The following is a 21,427-nucleotide window of genomic DNA, read 5'->3' as shown; positions in this document are numbered from 1 at the left end:
ATACCAGGACCCTTTTCCTATCTGGTTTGCCTCTAAGAGGAGCCTCCATCTTATTTAACAGTCTGGGCAGAACAGGTTTGCCGGGGTCCTCTGAGAAACCTTGCAGTAACATTAAGGCTTCCTCGCTGCAGTGCCTAACTGGAAAAGCAGAATGTAGTTCTCTTGCTCACTGGGTATCATACAGAGAGACTATTCAAATTCTTTCTTTAAAAAGTAAGAATTGCATTAAGACATATTAAAGAACTATTTTAAATTTCTTGAGGTTAAAATGAAGAAAATTCTTCACAGTCCAGTCTCCCACACATCCCGTTCCCATGCATTTTGCAGAGACCTATAGGATGATGTAAAACAAGTCCAGAAGACACAGGAGATGGCAATTTTCTTTAAAACCATTGGTCTATCTTGTGATTCAAGAGCAATTCTCTCACTCTCAACTCTGTATCTCTGCTAGACAGCACTGCATGTGTGCCACCTTCGCGCTCCCAGCACGTCCTGGGCAAACTGTCCTGGGACAATCACCTGCAAGAAGTGAAGACCCAACGAGCAAGTCTTCTGCATTATGAAACTGAAACACAGAGAGGCATTTCCTTGTATTACAGCACAGACATATTGCAAAAACACGCACAAATGAAGATTTTTATAAGAATGTGTAACAAACCATCTAGAAACTCGTAGGTTATCCTTGCCACAGATCATCAGGTATTAAAAGGAGGGCTATCTGTGTGGGGTTCCTGCTCTAGTCACTGCTTTGAAACGTCTCTCTGTGAGCTGCAATCTTCATTCAAAGGTTTATTTTTATGAAGCACGTCTGTCAGCAGCATGATGGCTTCATGAACTAACTCAAACTTGTAAGCAAAAATAATTTCATCCTTCAGTCTCTGAAGCACAGCATTCCCTGTTGCTACACAGCATTTCTAGAATAAGATGTATAGTGGGAGAGTACTATTTCCTGGATTGCAGTGACAAAGGGCATTCTATGCTCTCTTTGGAAAAAGAGGCCATATTTGAATTTTTTCAGTCTTGTAGTATTTGTGCCTCTTTTCAGGTTTCATTGAGAGCGCCATAGGAAGTTTCGCAGCAAATACTAGGATGTGTAGCAGCTGAGCTGGCCGATGGACTTACAACTCTGCCTGGTTTTCAAATGTTTCCTTAACTGCTTTTTAGGTATTTTTGTAAACCTTTTGTTACTTCTATGTTGTCCAACCTTTATGGAAATTTCTTTCCAAATGAACACAAAACAGTCTCTTCACTACTTCTGAATGATCCATTTCTGTCCTTCCCTTTTAATATTCTGCTTATTTTCAGTTTCCCTCCCACCTCTGTATTCTGTTAATGAAAGTTTATTTTCCCACTTTTAAAGTATAATTTTATTTTTTCTACCCTCCCATTTTAAAATTATCTTTATTGATGTACTTGTATCTCTTATCTTTCCATTTCAAAAAAAAAATCTGCTTTCTTTTTTGCTTCCCACTGCTATTGTTCTTTGTAGAGGTTCTTTAGTCCACAGCAATAGTAAAAAAAATTTCACGATGCTGAGAGAAATCGGCTTGCTTCTTCCTGCTTGCAAGCCTGCGGGTTTCCTCTCAGTCACAAGGGTTTCCTTGGCTTCTCATTAAGAAAAACAGAAAAAGAGAGAAGAACTATGTGTTCTTGTCTTGTCACAGTATTTTATTACCTTGAAGGACAGAGATCAACTTGTTGGGCATAAAATGAAAACTTTAGAACAAGGAGCTTTTTTTTTTAAAAAAAATAATTTTTATTTGGCATCACCAGTCAAGCCTTTCATGTTGCTGAAATCTATTGCTGTCTTTGAAAAATAAGTCATCCTAAGCCAGTACAAAATCAGTTCAAAGAGAGATTTTTTCTTACTTTATGATTTCTTAAAAGCTTTTGAAAGCGTCACCTCAATAGAAGGATAATAAATACTTAAAATATGTTCCTACTGTCTTCTATGAAGCAATAGTAATGGATATAAATTCTGGCCTTCCACATATCACAACACAAAAGCTATGCTGAAACAATATTCGAAGGTTGAGAAATCACACCCTGAGAAGTTAGGAAATGTCAACCAGCATTATTTTGCCTTTCGCGCACTTATGCATGATGATACAGTTCTTAGTTATGTGTGTTCACCTTTTTTTTTAAAAAAACAAACAGAAGAAAAGGTTCACTAACTGAGCAATTGTCGCCTATTTGCTTTCTCTTTACAGCTAGGTGGTTGATCCATCACACAGACCTCTCTTGTTTTGGCTACTGGGCTGACCACCAGCAGTGATGGATTCCCATCTTCTGGGCAAATGAAGTTGTATGTTTTTGACCTTTAGTCTGCAAATATAAGTTATTGTAAGGGGAAATATGAAAATTAAGCATCTTGGATCCATTCCAGGATTTGGAATGGGTTGTGTTCTTGTGTGCAAGTCTGTTCTGCTTGTTGTCCCTAAATTTGATCCTTTCTCCTTCTATCTCCTCCTGCAAGTCTACCTGCTTCTCCACTCAGCAGATTGAAGTCTATCATCTACTTCACTTATGGACCTCTGCCCACTCTCAGTCTAGTTGTGCAGTCAGTTTTAAGATAAGATCAAAATCGTTATCTGAAAACCTCTATTTGGCCATCTCCTAACACTGGAGGTACTAGACTCCGAAGAGCTGGGATTCATCTATTGGAGGTAATTGCTGTAGGCTCCTTTTACAGTCAGAGGAGAAGAAACAGGAACTTACAGAGCACCATTGATCCATTTGAAACTTTAGGAGATAAAATGCCGCCCAGACTCCTCTGACACATTGTCTTAACACTCATTGACTATGAATTTTATGCGAAGGTGTTTCTTAGTAACATCTAACTGCCCTTAAAATTGCTGGCAGCACTTGTTTCAGATCATCTTCTCATTTTTCTGAGCTGTATCTTTTTAGATCTGCTCTGTTCCTTGGATGTTTTCCTCATATTTATTTTACTTGCTTGTTGTGCTTAATCGATCTGGATCTTCGCTTCTTTATTGTCTTCATTGGCATTTCTGCCTTTTTTTTTTCCATAAGCAGTGTTTCAGCATTTAAAGGTTTGACAGGTTAATGATGACAAAAAGGAATATACTTAAACCTCTCCATATTTTTCAACTTCAAAGAGTTTTCCTCATATTTATTAATGTATCTTCACAATACTTAAGTCAGAATTACCACTGCCGTTTCAAAGCTAGGGGAACTGAGCTGCAGACATTAAAGCCTAACTCTTACACATTTAACAGGTACAAATAGCAAGCAGGAGGCCCAATCTGTGCGAGGCAGTAGAAGTCTGGTACTTAGAGGGTTTTCAAAGCTTGTATTTGGTGTTGTCTGACTTCCCCAAACTCTTTGAGTCTGTGCTCTAGTGTAGTGAACTTAAATACCTTAATCATCTTTAAAAACCATAGTATTCTCAAAGGCTGCTGTAGTATCCCTAACGTAAGTATCTAAACCAAAACTAACCTAAAACAATCTCTACCTGGTCTAAACCAAACCAGTACTTTGCAGTAATGCCTTACTGCAGGCGGGTGCATTTTCTCTAAATGTGGTATAAAACTCCTCCACGTACACTGAAGCACAAGAGAGAGCAGCCGACGAACGATTAATGTTCTAAAACTTCACAGATTATGTGAGGGAGGGAAGTATTGCAGTCGTTTGTCCGAGCTGCCCTCCCCATAAAGGCTTCAGTTCAAAGCACTACAGAAGACAGTGCTCTCCCCTTCAGTACAATGTATCGGCATTTCCACTTGTGCTGACAGATGGCAAAAGCATTACTGTGCAAACACCTCTATTGATTTAACTTTGCAAATATACTGCACCGCTAAAGACAAAAAGAATAAATGTGGGCCTCAATACTATGAAATTTTTTTAGCCAGTTTATTACCCTAAACTACTAATACCGATTCTAAGTAGTGCACGTTAATACTGTACATCATAAAATTCTTCAGCATGTAGGTATGCTCTTCAGTTTATTCTATGTGATTAGAATTTACAGATGATGGAGGAAGAACGTTCTCTACATAATATTTACTCTAAATCATTACCAACGCAATCTTTAAAAAGTACCTCTTTGTCCATTGTAGGTTGTAAAAAGAGAAAGTAATATCTTCATCAGGTATCATAGCTTTCTTTTTATTCTACTGTATTGATTGTTCATTTGTTACTTTCAATTCTAAGTATAAACTCATTCTGGCACTTTGGTTTTAAGAAAAACTCCTTCACAAAAGCCTGTAAAATAGAATTGAAATCACTGCTACACTTTTCCAGAAGATATTAAAGAAAGAGCGCTTCAGAATATCATAACCTAGGATGTTGAGGTGCTACTCCACACAAAATATTATCTTCCACAAGTTACAAATAATTTTTCCCAGTATTGTTTTAAAACTTGATATTCCAGATTGACATTAATTACTGCCGCTACGAAGTTTCTATAGTTTATTTTGAACGAGGTTTGAGGAAAATTAATATATCCTCTTATAGAAATAACTGATCATTTCTGTGAATACTGAAAACAATCTGTAATGGAAGTTTATATTGTTATGAGCTCCCTTTTCTTTTTCACCTGCAACAGATAAATCCATTGCAGTATTTTATTATATTTTTAAATGAAAATTAATGGCTGGTAAAGGCAAAAATACATTTGCACACCAGAATTAATATTTTGTGTCTCTCTAAGTGGCACATAATACATCAAGAACCCCCGTATGCTAATTATGCCTCATTTGTGGTTCAGAAAGGCAGTACACATACATGCTGAATGTAGTAATGGTTTTGCTTAAGCAACAGTTAAGACTTGTATGGCTTCAAAAGGAACTATAATTATCTGAGACCACCTGGACGATTCACCTTCATATTAATTGTATTTTATAGGTTCTGTAGCTGCAAAACACTTCAGCTTTAGTAGGTACAAAAAGGTGGAGAACAAGTATGTTTATTTTTAAACTTCAGTTCCTGTTGAAATTTTAAATGGCTTTTAAATGAAGCATTCTGAGCACAGGAAGAGTTATTTCAGATGCAGAGCCTCCAAGTGGAACACGTGACTGAAGGACAGTATCGTATCATAAATGTGCCTTGGTTCTGAAAGGGCTTTGAGCCAGCCTGCCTGTTTTATCACCTCACATTTCATTTGCCAAGGTGAAGTGACTTTATTCATAAAATTGTGTTTACGTTCAAAATAACTAATTCTAATTCATGTATATTTTCATGAAATCTGAGTTCAAAAAGAGCCTAAACTTTTAATTTCTTTTTTATTGTTTGGCTACACTGGAAAAACAGTTTTCAGGGCCAAAGACTCAGGATAACTGCTTCTTTAGCTGCCGCTTTGCCGTTAGCTGCAGAAACAGATTCTCAGAAAACTGCACAGATATTTTAAATGTATTTCTAATGGTTAGCAGCATACTGCGTAAACTGGCACAGTTAAAATTTCAGCCTCAGGTACATGTGGAGAAATGTGGACATTTGGAAGGCAGTCCATATTCCTTGTAACTTCTCCCACGCTGACCCCTATTTTTGCGATTTTTGGTGCTTTTGGACTTGATACCACAGCAGCAGCATGACTCTAAGCACGTGATAGCAAAAGACATCAGAATTAAATGCTTAGCTTAACCCCATTTCCCCGCTTTCTCTTGCTCCTATGTCCCAGGCACTGTGCCAATGCTACTTCAGAGACTCTTTGTTCCAGCGGTGGCTGGGCGTTCCTTGTTGTCCCCTTCTTCCAGCAAAGGGCTCCGGCACAACAGAACAGCTGTGCAGAGTGCGGGCTGGTAGGAGATGGTGCTGTCCTGGCAGAGTACATGCGGGAGGAGGCCGGGAAGATGGAGGTAGTCCTGTGTCACAGGATGATATTGGAGGAGGCAGTCCCAATACCCAATAACCTTTGAAGTCATGCAGGCAGAAGTCCTTTTGTTCCCCACAAGGATCATCTTTATTGAAGAACAGATGGTTTGAAGAACAAACAACCCAAAAGGTTCCTTTTTTTTTTTCCCCTACGAATGTTAAGTTTCCCTTCTTTTTTCTCTCCTACATATTCTATGCTTCCCTTCTTTCGCCTGCACCTTCTCATCTCCCTCCTGCCCAACAAGCCTCTCCCTTCAGCCTTCCCTTAAATCTGGTATTATCCTATTTCTGTCACAGTTCCGTTTCTCTTCTTTCATAGAATCATAGAATCATTTAGGTTGGAAAAGAACTTTGAGGTCATCAAGTCCAACTGTTAACCCAGCACTGCCAAGCCCACCACTAAATCACGTCCCTAAGCACCATGTCTACACATCTTTTAAATACCTCCAGGGATGGTGACTCCACCACTTCCCTGGGCATCCTGTTCCAGTGCTTGGCAACCCTTTTGGTGAAGAAATTTTTCCTAATGTCCAATCTAAACCTCCCCTGGCTCAACTTGAGGCCATTTCCTCTGGTCCTATCACTTGCTACTTGGGGGAAGAGACCAACACCCACCTGGACACACTGCTGGCTCATGTCCAGCCGGCTGCTGACCAGCACCCCCAGGTCCTTTTCCACCAGGCAGCTTTCCAGTCACTCATCCCCAAGCCTGTAGCGCTGCATGGGGCTGTTGTGACCCAAGTGCAGGACCTGGCACTCGGCTTTGTTGAACCTCATACAATTGGCCTCAGCCCATCAATCCAGTCTGTCCAGGTCCCTCTGCAGTGCCTTCCTACCCTTGAGCACATCAACACTCTCACCCAACTTGGTGTCATCTGCAAACTTACTGAGGGAACACTTGATCCCCTCATCTAGATCATTGATAAAGATACTAAACAAGACTAGCCCCAGTACTGAGCCCCGGGGGACACCGCTTGTGACCCATCACCAACTGGATTCAACTCCACTCACCACCACTCTTTGGGCTCAGCCACCTAGACAGTTTTTTACCCGACTAAGCCATGAGCAGCCAGTTTCTCCAGGAGAATGCTGTGGGAAACGGTGTTAAAGGCTTTACTAAAGTCTAGGTAGACACATCCACAGCCTTCCCCTCATGCACTATGCAGGTCACCTGGTCATAGGAGATCAGGTTGGTTAAGCATGACCTGCCTTTCATAAACCCATGCTGACTGGGACTGATCATCTGGTTGTCTTGTATGTGCTGCACGATGGCAAAGATGATCTGCTCTATAATATCCAAACTAACCCACCCCTGGTGCAACTTGAGGCCGTCTACTCTTGTCCTGTCACTTCTTACTAGGGAGAAGGAACCAACACCCACCTCACTACAACCTCCTCTCAGGCAGTTGTAGAGAGTGATATGGTCTCCTCTCAGCCTCCTTTTCTCCAGACTAAACCACCCCAATTCCCTCAGCCTCTCCTCATCAGACCTGTTCTCCAGATCCTTCACCAGCTTTGTTGCCCTTCTCTGGACATGCTCCAGCACCTCAGTGTCTTTCTTGCAGTGAGGGGCCCAAAACTGCACACAGTACTCAAGGTGCAGCCTCACCAGTGCCAAGTACAGGGGCACGACCACCTCCCTGCTCCTGCTGACAATGCTATTTCTGATACAGGCCAGCATGCTGTTGGCCTTCTTGGCCACCCAGGCACACTGCCGGTTCATGCTCAGCCGGCTGTGCTCTCCTCCAACCCGACGCTTGCAGGCCCCTCACGCCCACTTCCCACAACAATCTCTGCCCTTTTTCTAACACACCTCCCTGAAATCCCCAATCCCACCGCCCCTAACCCGCAGCTTGATGACACTTGGATAGCAAGGCTCCCCCACCCCAACGGCTGGTTGGGGAAGGAAGACCTCACTTCAAGCACAGCGGTGCCTGGGGAGTCAGCCATGTAGCCCCGCGTCCCAGGGGCAGCGGAGCAGAGGCCCGGGCGCGGCCGCGCTCGCCACCGCCCCTCGCCGCCCTCGCAGCGGCGGCCCTACCCCTCGCCCGGCGGCAGCGCTGCGCCTGCGCCGCGGGCGGGGGGCAGGCCACCAGCGCGCACACGGCCTTCCCGCTGGGTGTGACGCCACACGGCGCCGTCGCCGTGACGTCGCGGAGGCGTGACGCAGGCACGCAGAGGAGTGCGTTCGTAAGTTCCCTTCCCCCCGTGGCGGTGGGGGCCGCGGCCCGGTGTGGGTGGGGGCGGGCGGGTGACGCCGAGGCCGCCGTCTGCACCCGCTCCCTCCCCCCGGGCGGCGGCGGCGGCGGCGGCGCGGGGCTGCGGGGAGGCCGCCCCGCCGGCGGCCGGGAAGTGGGAGGCGGCGGGGCAGCGGCTGCCGGTGGCAGCGCCGTTTGGAGGTGGGCCTCTTCCTCGGCCCAGCCCCCGGCGAGCCTGCGGGGTTCCTCACCGGGCCCTGCTGCCGGTGCTCCGCGGTCCTGAACTCCCCCAGTCGCGGGCAGGCGGGTGCAGGGCCCCGCAGTTCAGCCGTGCCTCGGCCGGCGGAGGAAGGGCTCGCCCTCGGCAGCCGGGCTGGCTGGCTGCGCGCCCGCGGGCTGCCGGGGTGCGTCCGGGGCCCGCTCGGCTCCCACCGCCGCAGCCCGGGAGCGGCGGGGCGCGGCCTGCGGAGCGCCTTCAGCGCTGGGCCTAGGGGGGCGGCCGAGGCGGCTGCCCGGCGCTGCGTGAGCGCGGCGCTGACGCAGCCCCCGAGAGCCCTGTTCGAGGTGGTGTCAGCCCGCTGGAAGCGCGGAACCAGCGAGAGGGCGCGACTGCGACTGTCGGATGCGATGTTATAATAAAGATCTGCAGGAAGGCTTCTGCAAGTCGGGAAAGTCGCTTCTGCAAGTCGGGAAAGTCGCTTCCGCAGTTCCCTTACACTTCAGTCTTTAAGTACACGTGGCCATCAGATGTTGCACACGCGAGGGGTGGCAGTAGGTGCCCTCAGGTTTTCTGACGCTGAGCTGTGGAGCCGTTTGACTCGTGTGAAGTCCCCAGGCAAGCGTGAGTCAGAGCTGTGCGAGGGGCTTGAGACGCTCTAGGCCTGAGTGTTGCTTCATAAGCCTTCTGCTACTTCTATAAAAGTGCGAACACCAGGTGCAGGCCTCTCGGGATTTCTAGGTTTTGGAAGGAACCCGAGAGCCAAAGGGTTTTTGTTCTATGGCTGTAGGAATGGATGCAATACATGGGTGTAGTGTTTGTGCGTAACTGGTGCTGAGGCCTGCCAGCTTCTGACTCCATCAGAACTTTTTGTGTTGGTAACAATGAAATAAAGAATATATCTCAAGTTCTAAATGACTTGATGTGGCTGGCATTGCCAAAATAAGGAAGGAAATGTTTGAAAGCAGCGTAAGAGAGCTTTGGAAAGACTGCAGTAATGTCTGTGGTGTGGTGGACTTGAAACAGTGTGGGAGATTGGCTTGTTTAAATTTATTGAGTCCAAAAGTCGTGCCTTATTAAAAGACTTACCTAGTTCTATCCCTGAATAAAATGGATGTTGTACATCTTGCCTTTTATTGGCAGTCTTCTGCTGTTCAAGTCGTACTGCCTTGTGCTCAGTCCCTTTCTTTTCTCCATGCAAACTATAGATCTCGTTAAAGCTTTTTAATGTATGTGTTGAAGTGTCAGCAGTCAAATCCTTAAATGCTGTGTAGTTTAGCTGGCTTAGTTTAGAAATTATAGTCTTGAATTTGCTTATACTAATTTATTTGAACCTGTAATATGCCTTTAAAAATGGCCTTTTGTATTATAATTCCATAATAAAAAGGAAAGAGAAGGATAACATAAGGTAAATGCACAGCTCCCTCAGATCACAGTAGTTTGTGTGCAGAATTTTGTTTTTGCACAGGACCATTCCAAGAATCAAAACACTCATCTATTGCTTTTTTTTGTCTAGTCTTACTGTAGCCAGTTATTTTTAGTACTAGTTTTGAGGTTTTTTTAAAAAAATTAATTTTACGCGAAGCAAAATGTATATTTTAAGGATGAGTGCTATTTTTTTCTGCCTCTAGCTAGGAGAATTGGATTTTTTCAAACTTAAAGTTTGTCGAAAATCAGAAAGGAAAAGGCAGGAGAAAAGCTTATGACAGTTATGGTGTATCTTTAAAATATTTTCTGTGATGATCTGATATAATGTTCTTAGTGTTTAAAAAAATATTCTTGGGTAGTGGTACTGGAGGAGCAGAAGAAAACTAGTACCATGCTATGGTTCAAATGTCTTTAACTTTTGATCAGGCTGTTAAAGTAATAGATTGTGGGGTAACTAAAATTTTGTAATTAGAATGTTTTTCAAAGCATTCATGAAGGGAAGACTGTGTATCCTCTGCATCTAATTTGTGAGAATATCAGAACTACCAGTGACAGTGACAGCATATGAGGAGGTGTGTCTGACTTTCTCACATGAAACTGTAGATATATATAGTGATTGTCATACATACATGTTTTTGATGTACAGGTTCGATGATTATGCTGCGTTAGATGGAAGGAGTGTTCTTCATCTGTGACTTGGGGTCTTTCGAGGATTTTTATGTGCAGAGGTAATATGTTATTTATGGAAGTAGTTTAATGTTTTGAATGTCTATATGAAACCGGTGATGGTTTCATGTGTTTATTTGCACCTAGTGAGGTCGATATTGTCAGGTCAAAGTGAAATGGTCAAAACTACAACTTTGATCTGAAGCTGGCTGAAAATATTACTGCAGTTACAACTATAGAAACTTACAGAGTGTTGAAAGTACATGGTCAAATCAGGAAGGTGTGAAATTTATCAGTTATTTTAGCAGTATTTATTCAAATATTTACTATTGCAATTTCTAATCTCAGGTGCTCTTAATGTATGGTAATATGGTAAGCCTCAGAGGAGATGCCGTTGTATTGAGGCTAAACACGTTTTAGTAGAATTCTTGTTTATTTTCCACTTTCTAAAATGTATGCCTCTGGTTTTTTATTTAATATGATTTTCTGTGCTTTCCTAAATACATTTCCTGAGATATTGGGACTTTCTGTTTTTTGTTTTCCTTCAAATAGGGATTAAGATGGAAGAAATATTTTATTGGCCATAGCAGCAAGAGAATGTGTAAGGTGGGTATGTTGAAAGAATATGTTTAATATCCTTGCAGAATATTTTAATTTTTGATTCTATGTCTGTCTGAACACAAAGAAATGGCGTATGGGAAGCTAGGGTTCTTTCCAGTGGTAGTTGTAGGTAGCTTACCTGCTTTCAGCTGTGGTAAGCTGCTACCTGTTTAGCACAAGTTACATGCATAGATACAACCAGCCTTCGGTAGCTGATGCGTTTTAGTTTTGCATTGTTTAATGGAAACTCTTCAATGTCTCCTTTCTCTGAAGTTTGTGTGCTTTTTATTTTTTTTTAAACTGGACTGAGACATTACCATGAAGTGTTTCGGAATCTTCTTTTCAGTGTTCTGGTTAAATGTGATCAAGGAAGAAAATGATTCAGTTGCCATTTATGTGCTTCCTTTCTTAAACAGAGACAAAAACTGTCTGCTTTGAGTTGCTGTTTGTTTGTTTGAAATTCTTTAATGTCATTGAGGGTGTACTCCAATGAAACTAATTGTTTTCAGAATTTCCATAAAAGATATTAGTGGTTCAGCAGCAGTAAAAGACGTTTCATCTTCATCTGCAGTCAAGTTAAGATTTTGTCCTTATTTGCTTAGACGTAACGCTTCACTTTACCATTACAATTCACTTAGAAATCCAACATTTTACTTCAAAAGATTTATTTAAACAAAACTTAAAAGATGAACATACATTTTTACAAGACTAACATTGGCAAATAAAACAGTGATGCTTGAATAATAGTTGAGCACTTTCTCATGAAGTGTGTTTGCGTGTTGTTGTTATCAAAGCTGAATGAAATGCAAACTTCATAATGTAACAAATATAAATGTGTAGGTCTTTAATGTTTGGGGTTTTTTAATTTTGAAAATAAAAAGTTGTGATAATTTTTTTGATTACATGCTTTCTCTGCTGGTTTAACAAAGAGCTTCTTGCTGTCAGCTGAAAGTGGCATTTAGAGAATTTTGTCTTTGTTATATTGTTTTTGCTCTGTATTACTGTTGGTCTTGTCACCTTTCATGAAAACACACAGAACGACTGGGTAGAAACCATCCTGTTCATGTGATATTTGCTAATTAAGTGTGTCTTTGACTTATTATAGTACTATATTTGCAGGTGTTGGTTTGTCCTTAATAGCCTGATTAAATGTAGTGTAAGTAGTATTCAAGCATTATTATTTTTTTGAAAGGACTGATTTAATGGGTATTTATAGTTTAATTAAATGTTGTAGGAAATGTTATCACGGTTTGTGGAGCAATACATCTTAATTTGATAATTTTTCCTAATTAATATCAAAAATGTAATCAAAACACCATAAACCTAACTGTGGTAGAATCCTACTGTGTATTAAAAAAAGATGTGAAAGTGCATAAATTAAGGAGAGACTATCTTTGGTTTGTCACTTCAGTCTTTTACCATTTTAGGAAAGAACTGTTTCCTCACCTAAACTATGAACTGTTCTTTTTATCATTGGTTCTTTCTTGTATCTTTTTGAAGGGCATACGGTACTGAAAACCTTGCCTGAAGGGAGGCTAGCCAGGGTCCTGGTACCAGAACAGGCTTAGTATTGAGCTGTCAGTATGCTTTCAACTATTGCACAAATGGAAAGGAAAGAATATAATATGTAGCTTGGTGCATCTTTCGGAGTTCTAATGCATTGTGGTAATTTAATTTGTGGTTAAGCTTTTTTTGGAGAATGATGAAGGGTTTTTTTCGTGCGATATTAGTTTCTGTATATGTGTCCTGTAGTTTCATTCTGAGGCTTAGTCCTTTATTGTTTTTCAGAAAGTCTAAGCCCAAGATTGTTCATTTAGAAAAAGTATCATGGTTAATGCCAAGAAGGGGTCACGTGCTGGGAGGAGTTTCAAAGCTGGACTATCCCAGCACTGCTGAAATACCTCTGTCACAGAAAGTCACTGAGAAGGCAGGGAGGTAGGAGTCCTCCTGTAGCTTGCCTGGGTATTGGTATGGAAAAGCAGCTCAAAATTTTTGTGATTCAAGTAGGTATAGGAGTTGTGGGGGAAAGAAGCCACTCCTGACAGACTTACTAGGACCTATCAGTGAAATTGGTTTGGGATATTGGGTGGCTTCTAAGTTATAGTTTCATGGAGAATTTTTGCTGTCTGTTTGAGTTTGGCTAGCAGATCAGTCAGAGCAACGTTTCTGTACTCAGTCTTCTGCATGAAGCCATATGTTATCAGTAACTGAAGGTTGAAATGTCTGTAGGAAGTATTTAATGGTTTTACCTGACCCAAAAGCAGAAACCAAACTGAACAAAGCTTTAAAGATGTGTTGTCATACTTTTTGGTGCATTGTTCATCAGTTGTAAGGGACAGTTGCAAGGGACTCTTTCTTCTCTTCTGAGGACCTTTCCCTAGGGACAACATTCTGCAAATGATGCATGGTGACAAATTGAAGCATACACCAATGTATTTTATGTTGTACCCGTGCTTCTTTACCACTTCACTTTTCCGTTATATATGTTTGTGGTTCTTTTGGATGAACCATAGAAAACAGGGATGTTCCTGTTACTGATTTGTGTAGTTTTGAGCAACTTCAGTCTTCTGCGTTTCATTATTTTTTAAGTAGTAATGAGACAAAACTTTATTTTGGTAGTTTTTTTGGCTGTCCTTGGTTGGTTAGCCTCCGTAAGTGCGGCTACGGTCTGCCAGTTTTCCGTGACTGCCTGTAATTGCAGATTTATGTCAGGCTGCTGTTTCAAGGAGGTAGTGCTACAGACGCCAAGACATGAGCTTCTGACAGTTCTTGGTCTTGCTCAGCTCAGTCCAAACAGAACAGGTGGTGAACAAATAAGGTAGATCCATGTTTTTAGAAGGCGAGGCAGTAAAGTTTAAATATCAGCGTTCAGTCCAACATGAGTCACCGCTAATGATATACACTGTCCTAGAGCTAAAAGTATATGAACCCCCAAAATACTGTGAGGGAATCAAAAAGGATCAGTCTATAAAAACCTGCATAGTTCTGTTGTGTATATGAGTGTGCTCTGTGTATGGTGAATCAAGCACTTTGAAGTTACCAGTCTACTGGCAAAATGTCCTAAATTAATAACACGAGTGTTCAGTGGGTTTTGTTGCTTTTGTCATCAACACATTTTAAGGCTTTACTGAAGAAGGAAAACAAATTGGTATTAGATTTGGAAAGAAGGGACTGTTCTGTATTACAGGGCTGAAACTGAGACCACCCAAATGCCTTCAGCTGGCTTTTGTTATTTTCACAAATAGTTTATTCTTTTAGCAGTGTTTAAGAACAGAGAGTTGGGTCAATCACTTTATTATGTTTTTCCCTAAATGGCAATATTAAACAAACTTTGCAATACTGTTCATGATTGAGAAAAAAATTCTTAGACTTCTAATTCTCTTGGTTTTTTAGCTTCCAGAGAAAAATAATGTTAGGCAGTTGTGATTTCAGATCTTCAAATGCACCTTTTTCTTGGAAATGTGTGTCTAGTTTTGGCTGGATATGTACCTGTTAAGGGTCAATATAGTATCTGTCATGTTTTATGATACTTTAGTAAGTTAATTCAGGGATGTTACATGTTTTCTATAGTTCTTGTAGGGTAAGTGGGATGTAGAATGTTCCTGCCTTCCGTGTATACATGTGTTGTGTTTTCTGTTGAAGTCTTAAATTTTTCAAAGAGCAGGTCTGCTGTATTTATCTGCATTACAGACTTCTTGCACTGAAGCATATTTGGTGCCTCACTGAAGGCCTAAAGGTGAAAAGTCCACATACCTGCAGTTTAGGGCGGTTCCCTTTGCTTAGTCTGTATTCATGTTCTTTTGTAAACCAGTGATTTTCTTTCTGGCAAAATATCCTGATGGGCATATGACAAAGATTTCTGACTGTGATGGTGAGATATGAGGAAGAAATCATACTGAATGACGAAGAAGCAAAGCCTATCTGCCCTGAAATGATAAGCCTTCTCATCTTCGTAGTGCCACATGTTCAAAGTAGGGGGCTGTGTGTTAAGAATCTTGTTTCTGAGAGTTCTGTTAACTTCTGATTCCTGTGTTTGTTCTTGCAATCAGAGTAAATGAAGTGTGGTGGAGAATAACATGGAGAATAAAATGCTATGGTAAAAATCAGTATCTAACTGTCATACAGCATGTCATCACAGTGTACATGGTGCTGGATGCCTCCTCTAGAAAGGAAGATGTAAAGGAGATGAGATTCAGAGAAAAGTGATCCTTGGGGATGGGAATCTGTATAAAGAGAAATAAAAAAGAAAAAAGTTGGATTGTTTAGCCTTTGAAGGGCAGTGAATATGATGAAGTGTAACACAAGTACACAGAATGATGAATGGTTTGAGAAAAGTAATTCAAGAGCTTTTGTTCTGTTGATTCATGCTATAAGGGTGAGGTGACACTGTGAAATTAGGGTGGCAAACCAAGAAAGGAAACTTGAGAAAGGATATATTTCTTAATAAATTGATAAGACAGTGAACTCTGCAGTCTAGGGATAATTTTCATTTAAGAAAGTTCTAATAGGAATTGGATAGTTTAGAGTGCAAGAATATTTACACAGGCTCAGGTTACCTTTTTTCCTAAAAGAATATAATCCCCCATCTTTTCGTAATCTTATAAGATTATTTTTTCCATCATGATTTTTAATAAAGCTCATCTAAAAAGTATGTATCGATGATGAGAGTAAAGGAATTAAGTTTGCCTCTAGTTTCTTTACGGGCAAAATGGTTATAGCATCTCACAAACTTGTTTGCTCTCTGTCCCTGTGCTGGGTTATGTCTAGGTGAAATACCAGCTAGGTACTGTGTCTAGTTCTCTTGGGAGTATCCACTGATTTACTTTGTTCTTGTAAGTGGGGGTGTTGAGGAAGAATTTTGGGGAGTAACATCGGAGTCGTCGTCAACTTGGAGAGAAAATATGTAGGGCAGTTTTTGTGACTTGCCACTAGTGAGGCAGTGTTCTGTTCAGCTTTGATTTTTCTGTTGCCTGGGCTCACGCATTAAGTAGGTGTTCCTGCAGTGATTTAATCCAAGTCAGTGCACAAGTTTGTTCTGTACCTAGAGTGATGGAATATTTAGGGAGGGTGAGATGAGCTAACGCTGGCCTTCTGTGTCATCCAGCCAACTTCCAGCAAGTATGTAAAAAGTCATAAAAAATAGCAGTGGGGGTATCTTAATTAAGTGAGCATGCTTGTCGCTTTGCCAGTCTTTTCTCTTGGCGTGGTTCAAGTCCTAGAAACTATGTTTGCTTTCAGTCTCTATCAAACTCAAATATAAAACTGTGATAAAAGCATCAAAAGCAGCGTTCATCAGGAAAAGACTAGAGAATCAGCTTTTCTCATTCCCACTGAAATGTCCTTTTCACTCCATTTAATGGAGGCTGTAGTTTTTACTTTTGGTGTGTTTAGCAACAGATTGACTTAAATTTGTTGTGTTTGGCTCTAGAGCAGCCAAGAGCAGATGTCAGGGAAGTGCCTGACAGGAATAAAAAGATTCAGAAGGCTTGTGGGAATTTGAAGGGCGAGGGGGAAATCTTCCTGCTATTTTTTTCCTTCTAGAATCCATATTATAAGATTTAGAGTTGGCATTCAGTTCAAAACTTGCTGTGCTGCAAGGGTTGGTGCATTGACGCAGGCATTCTTTCCCACAGCTCAAATTGTAGAAACAGAGTTTATTTATAAGATAAGTATGCCAGTGAAATTATAATTGATACCTTAATTATGGAGAACTTGCCTGAAAGATGGTAGCTTAGTGACCTGTGGGATGTTTTCCTGGCTTAGAATAGCCACAATTTATACTGAAACATTTTCTCTGTATGAATCTTAAAAATGGAATTCCCCTGTCAAGGCAGAAGAACCTCAGTAACTGAGAGGTACTCTGTCAGGGATGATAAGCCTGAAATAATGGTCAACTTTTAAACATCTTTTAGGGTTGGAACATCTAAAAAATAAGCTTTGCTATTTGAGGATTGTCACTATTTGAAAAATATGCATTTGCCACTGCATGTTGCCAGTCTTTGCATAAGCAGGTGGGTGCCAGATGTATGTGGGATCCTGGAGAGTGTTGTTGGTTTGGTTTATTTCTTTTCACTTTTGTAGCGAGCAGAAAGCTTCAAAAGTTAGTGGCTGCTTTTGCTTTTTTTTTTTTTTTTTTTTTTTTTAAGGCTGGAAGTATTTTATCTTTGCCTTGATTCAGGGGCCCTTTCTGAAAACAGCTTGTGCGATTTGTAGGTTGGTAGAATGATTACTTGTTTGTTTATTTTTCTCACAACTTTTTTTCGCTCAGCATCTACCTGCACTTCAAGAATATATATTGCCACAATTTAGTTAATAGATTATAAAACCGTAAATGTGATGTAATTTGCAGTAATTTTGATTGCAGGTTGCTATATTTGAAAGTTGTGCCAATTCTCTCTTGTCTGATATGTATAATAATGTACTTTGCAGAGCCTAAGGAATTATTTTTATTTATGTGATGAAAAGGTGTTACTTAATAATCTGGAGATGAGGATAGTAATAGTTCTGCTTTTCCTTGAGATGGTGCTCCTTAATCTTGTATTAGTATTTTAGAAAATCACACTGCCTCCTGCTTTGGGTCCTCATGTTGCAGTGGTGATTGTAGTAGCTCTTACAGTTTTCTGGAAAGATGGGATTTGAAATAGAAGGAATGTATCTTATTGTGCCCTTAATCAGCATATAATGAAAAAGTCTGGCTTTTTTTTTTTTTTTTTTAAAGCAATTAGTATAGTAGAGTGAGTTGTCAAAAGCATTGCACGTGTAAGATATGTAATGTATGTGCTCTGTTCTTGGGGCTTACAAAGTCATGACTGGAGTACACTGTTCAGATTTGGGAGCAACTCCTCCCATAATTTTGCTGATGAGCAATGTAAATACACTGCTGAAAGAAAACGAGATGAACAAGCTTGCCTGGTAGCTGTAGCATGTTGATTTTCTGGGTTAGGTAGCTAATGTCAGTGGCTTGAAAGTGGCACTCCTGGAAATAATTGTGGTCAGAGCTTCTCCAAGTGGGTTGAGGGAAGCTTTTTGATTTCCTAAAGGAAGCCAGGTTTGATGAACAGCTGCTGTGAGCTTATTCAGACAGTCCAGTGCAGGATTTTGCACTTCTGACCAGTTTAGGGCATGTTCTTTGGCTTAAGGTGAGGTGCTGAAACTGTAACAGAGTTTAGTCTGTTTGATTAGCATCATTTATATCTGTCCTGTACTTAATTTCTTCCAGGTATTTTTCAATTGGCTGGCAAATTCCTTTGTTTACTGCAATGTCTGAAAGACTCTGTGACCACAATAAGTGTTAGAAGAACTGATAAATTATGGATTCTGTATTTAAAAACTTCATTCTAGGTAATTTAATCACAAGTTTTTGTAAGGTTTCTTTTACATGGTATGATTCCACTTTAAAAGAAGCATGAAATGGTAGGTTCCATTTAGGCTAGATCAAGACAAGGATCATACCTGGTTTGTTTATTTTTTTCATGATTTCATGCAAGTATTAAACCTACGTTTATGTACTAGCATGCTGTGACAATAGCTGTGTATTGCAAGAAGAGCGGTTTGAGATATTGTTATGGTGTAATTGATCAAATTCACTGTAAAAGTTTTGAAACCTTTTTGAAGGTGTTCTTGCATCTAAAGAGCTTCGCGTAATACACTATACATCATAATATTGATGTTCATTGGAAGGTGAAAGGCATGTCTTTGAAAGATTTAGCTGTTCAGCTTTTGAGAAGCAAAAAATTCCTTTATCTAAGAATACTGCTAACTAAGTTGATGGAAACTCCTGACTATAGAATTGATTTAGTCTGCATGTGTCTTCCTGTTTCATGAAGCTGTTCATTTTGGAAAAATGCAAAAAAACCCCAAGAACTGTAAAATGTTCATTATCGAAGTTGTGGAGTAATGGGCTTTAATTGGACCATCAAAAATGCAAGCCAAGGGAACAGTAAGGTCTTGATATCTTAATAATTTGCAAAGCCTCTTCCCCCTAGAAAACATAAAGTAAAAAAAAAAAATTATCATTTGGGTAGTGGACTGTACTTATATACTATTGCAACTGCCCTATCTTATCAGGGAAATAGGACAGGCTAAGTGTCCGAGGTCTTATTTAAACCTGGGAGATGTTGGTGGTGGGAGAAATAATAATCTTTGGCAGTATAAGCCTTTTTTTGTCTAAGTGGAATTGTGTTTTAAAGTGTGTACTGTTCTATAATGAAAACGGTTTACTTGAATCGTCACTTTGTAACGTTTCATACATTAAACACTTCAAAGACCATTTCCAAAGTGTTTATTGGTAATTTAAAGTTAATAGATAAACTTCAAAAATTTATATAGGTTAGTACTGGTTGGCACAGAATCACCATGCATGCTTTCTTCAAGATATTTACGAAGAAGAATTTCAGGGTTTTTTTAGCACCCTTTCTCTGCATTACTCATCTGTGAATGGTGTAGCTAACTCATAATTCAGTCTTTGGCAATTGTATTTAGAAAGCTGCTTTATGTTGGGAAGGAGAAAATGTTTAGCACATATACTTAGGTTAGGAAGAGACTGGGTGGGAATATTAACACATGTGTTACTTTGACTGTAGGTGACCCCAAAAGAGGACATTTTAAATTTCTGTTGAAATCTAGTTGTATTACAAATAATTGTATTTAGAGGCTTGATAATTTTTAAAACTAGTATCTTTGGAATTCACTTTTTTCGTTGTAAAGTGAGTTCACAGGCCCAGAATATGACATTCTTTCAGGTTTTTAAAGTTAATTGCATTTCTTTCTGGAAATAAGATGAATGCTAGTAACCTCTCCATTGAAAAGCATTACTAGTACTGGTACATTACTAGTTTTGAGATATAAACTCTAAAGAAGTACTGTAAAGAGCAGATGTGGTCAGGTGGAAAATATTGTTGATTTGCAAAGGAATATGATGATAGTGGTGCACACTGTTGTGAGCCACAGCACTGCTTCAGGGTCCAGCAGATGAATCAGTTACAAATTTATGTATTGAAAGGAATGCTCAGCTTCTGGGATGTTGCTTGCGCTTGAGAGGTACGGGAAACGCTTCCCAGTGCTGTTGCCATCAATTCGTTTGCATGGTACAAGTCCTTGTAGTTGGCTCATGGCTTCTAACAGGCCTCAGACTGGCCGGTTCACCTTGCTGAGAGAAAGGCTGTAGTTTTATCCTCATTGGACCTGTTGTAGCTTACTGAAAAAGCAATAGCAGTATCACTGGAAGTATTTTTGCTTTACATATAGAAGTCCTTTGAAGACAGGATATCTTGCAACAATATGGAAATATTTTTCTGACCGATCAACAAATGTTGCTATGTGATGTGTCGAGTTTATAGCCATTGAAAATTTAGTGGCTCATCTACTATTGCAGGTTTTTTTGGCTAAAGTCTTGTACGGCTGTTGTACTGCTGAATAGTTAATTTGCTGTGGAGACAGGCAAATTTAGGAGAAGTGACTTTAATCTCAGACAAACGTGTATTGACTGGGAAAGTTAGTTCAGTTTGTTTTTGCAAATCATCAGCCCTTAGAAGTGGGATTAAGTTTAGTGCAGGAGAAAGTGGAACTTTCCCTTCGTCTCCAGAATGAGGTCACAGTGCTTGTCTCTTTTCAACCTCCATCTCTGTAAAATAATAGAAAATATGATTGTTTCGTGTTTCAGTTTTATCTCCTGAAGAAGTTACTTCTGCAGGCCGTAATGTCAGCAATGACTTTTTGGCCTTCTTGATTGTTACTTCCTTACTGCACCGTATCTGTCCTGTTTGCGTGCCCATGCTCAAAATTCTCGATGCTGCTTTTGTATTTTATTTTTCCTTGATTTTATGTATTCAGTGATGCCACTGAGCAGGTAGCTGAGGAGACTTCAGTCATGCAGGAGTTAGATGTGCACACAGCGATAGGGATGGCAAAGGCCCATCTTAGATGTGAAGGCAAGGAAAAAGAAACAAAATAGGATCCAACAGAACAGATGAGAAAAAGCAGACTTCGGTAATAAAGGAAGGTAGAGGGGAACACCTGAGTGACAAGTTGGAAGAAAAGAAGCTAAAGTGCTGGTATGGGAGATGCACTGTAAATGCAGTGTATGATGACGCTGTTCTGATTTGTAATTTTAAGAACAGCTAAAGAAGCATGTTATTTAAATAGCTAAGATAATTTATTGGATTTTTTACTCATAAAAGTATCTTTGTCTCATTTCTGGGTAGATCAGATATACACTAATACTAATTTCAGGGGAGCTTATTTTTATTTACTATAATGATAATATATTAATCATAGTTTTAATCAACAAATTAATAAAACCACGAGTGCTTTATTGCTCATCTCTTGTCTGATCAGGGTTATCTGCTAATACTTCACAGCATTATCTGTTGGCAGATATAAGGGAGTACAATTTTCTTTAGTGGGGACCTTAACAAAAGTCTCTTGCTTCATTAAAACGGTTCCCAGGTCTGTGTGAAGAGCATGGATGTCTGATCACTGTTCACTT

At 40.3% G+C, this 21,427-nt stretch overlaps 1 protein-coding gene across 1 annotated transcript in view; it reads left to right on the top strand.

The window, feature by feature from the left end:
* The first annotated feature begins 10,364 nt into the window (after positions 1 to 10,364).
* Positions 10,365 to 21,427, top strand: part of ZNF438 (zinc finger protein 438) — a 52,656-nt gene continuing 41,593 nt past the window's right edge. The window contains exons 1-2 of the mRNA XM_009955015.2: positions 10,365 to 10,403; positions 10,894 to 10,947. The gene's annotated coding sequence lies outside the window, so the exon portion shown is untranslated. The remainder of the gene's footprint in view (positions 10,404 to 10,893; positions 10,948 to 21,427) is intronic.

Source organism: Leptosomus discolor, chromosome 6, assembly GCF_034619465.1.
Source record: "Leptosomus discolor isolate bLepDis1 chromosome 6, bLepDis1.hap2, whole genome shotgun sequence".
In the NCBI taxonomy this organism is placed as follows: domain Eukaryota; kingdom Metazoa; phylum Chordata; class Aves; order Leptosomiformes; family Leptosomidae; genus Leptosomus; species Leptosomus discolor.
Note: the sequence above shows the minus strand (reverse complement) of the source record. Positions and strands in the feature narration are given on the sequence as shown.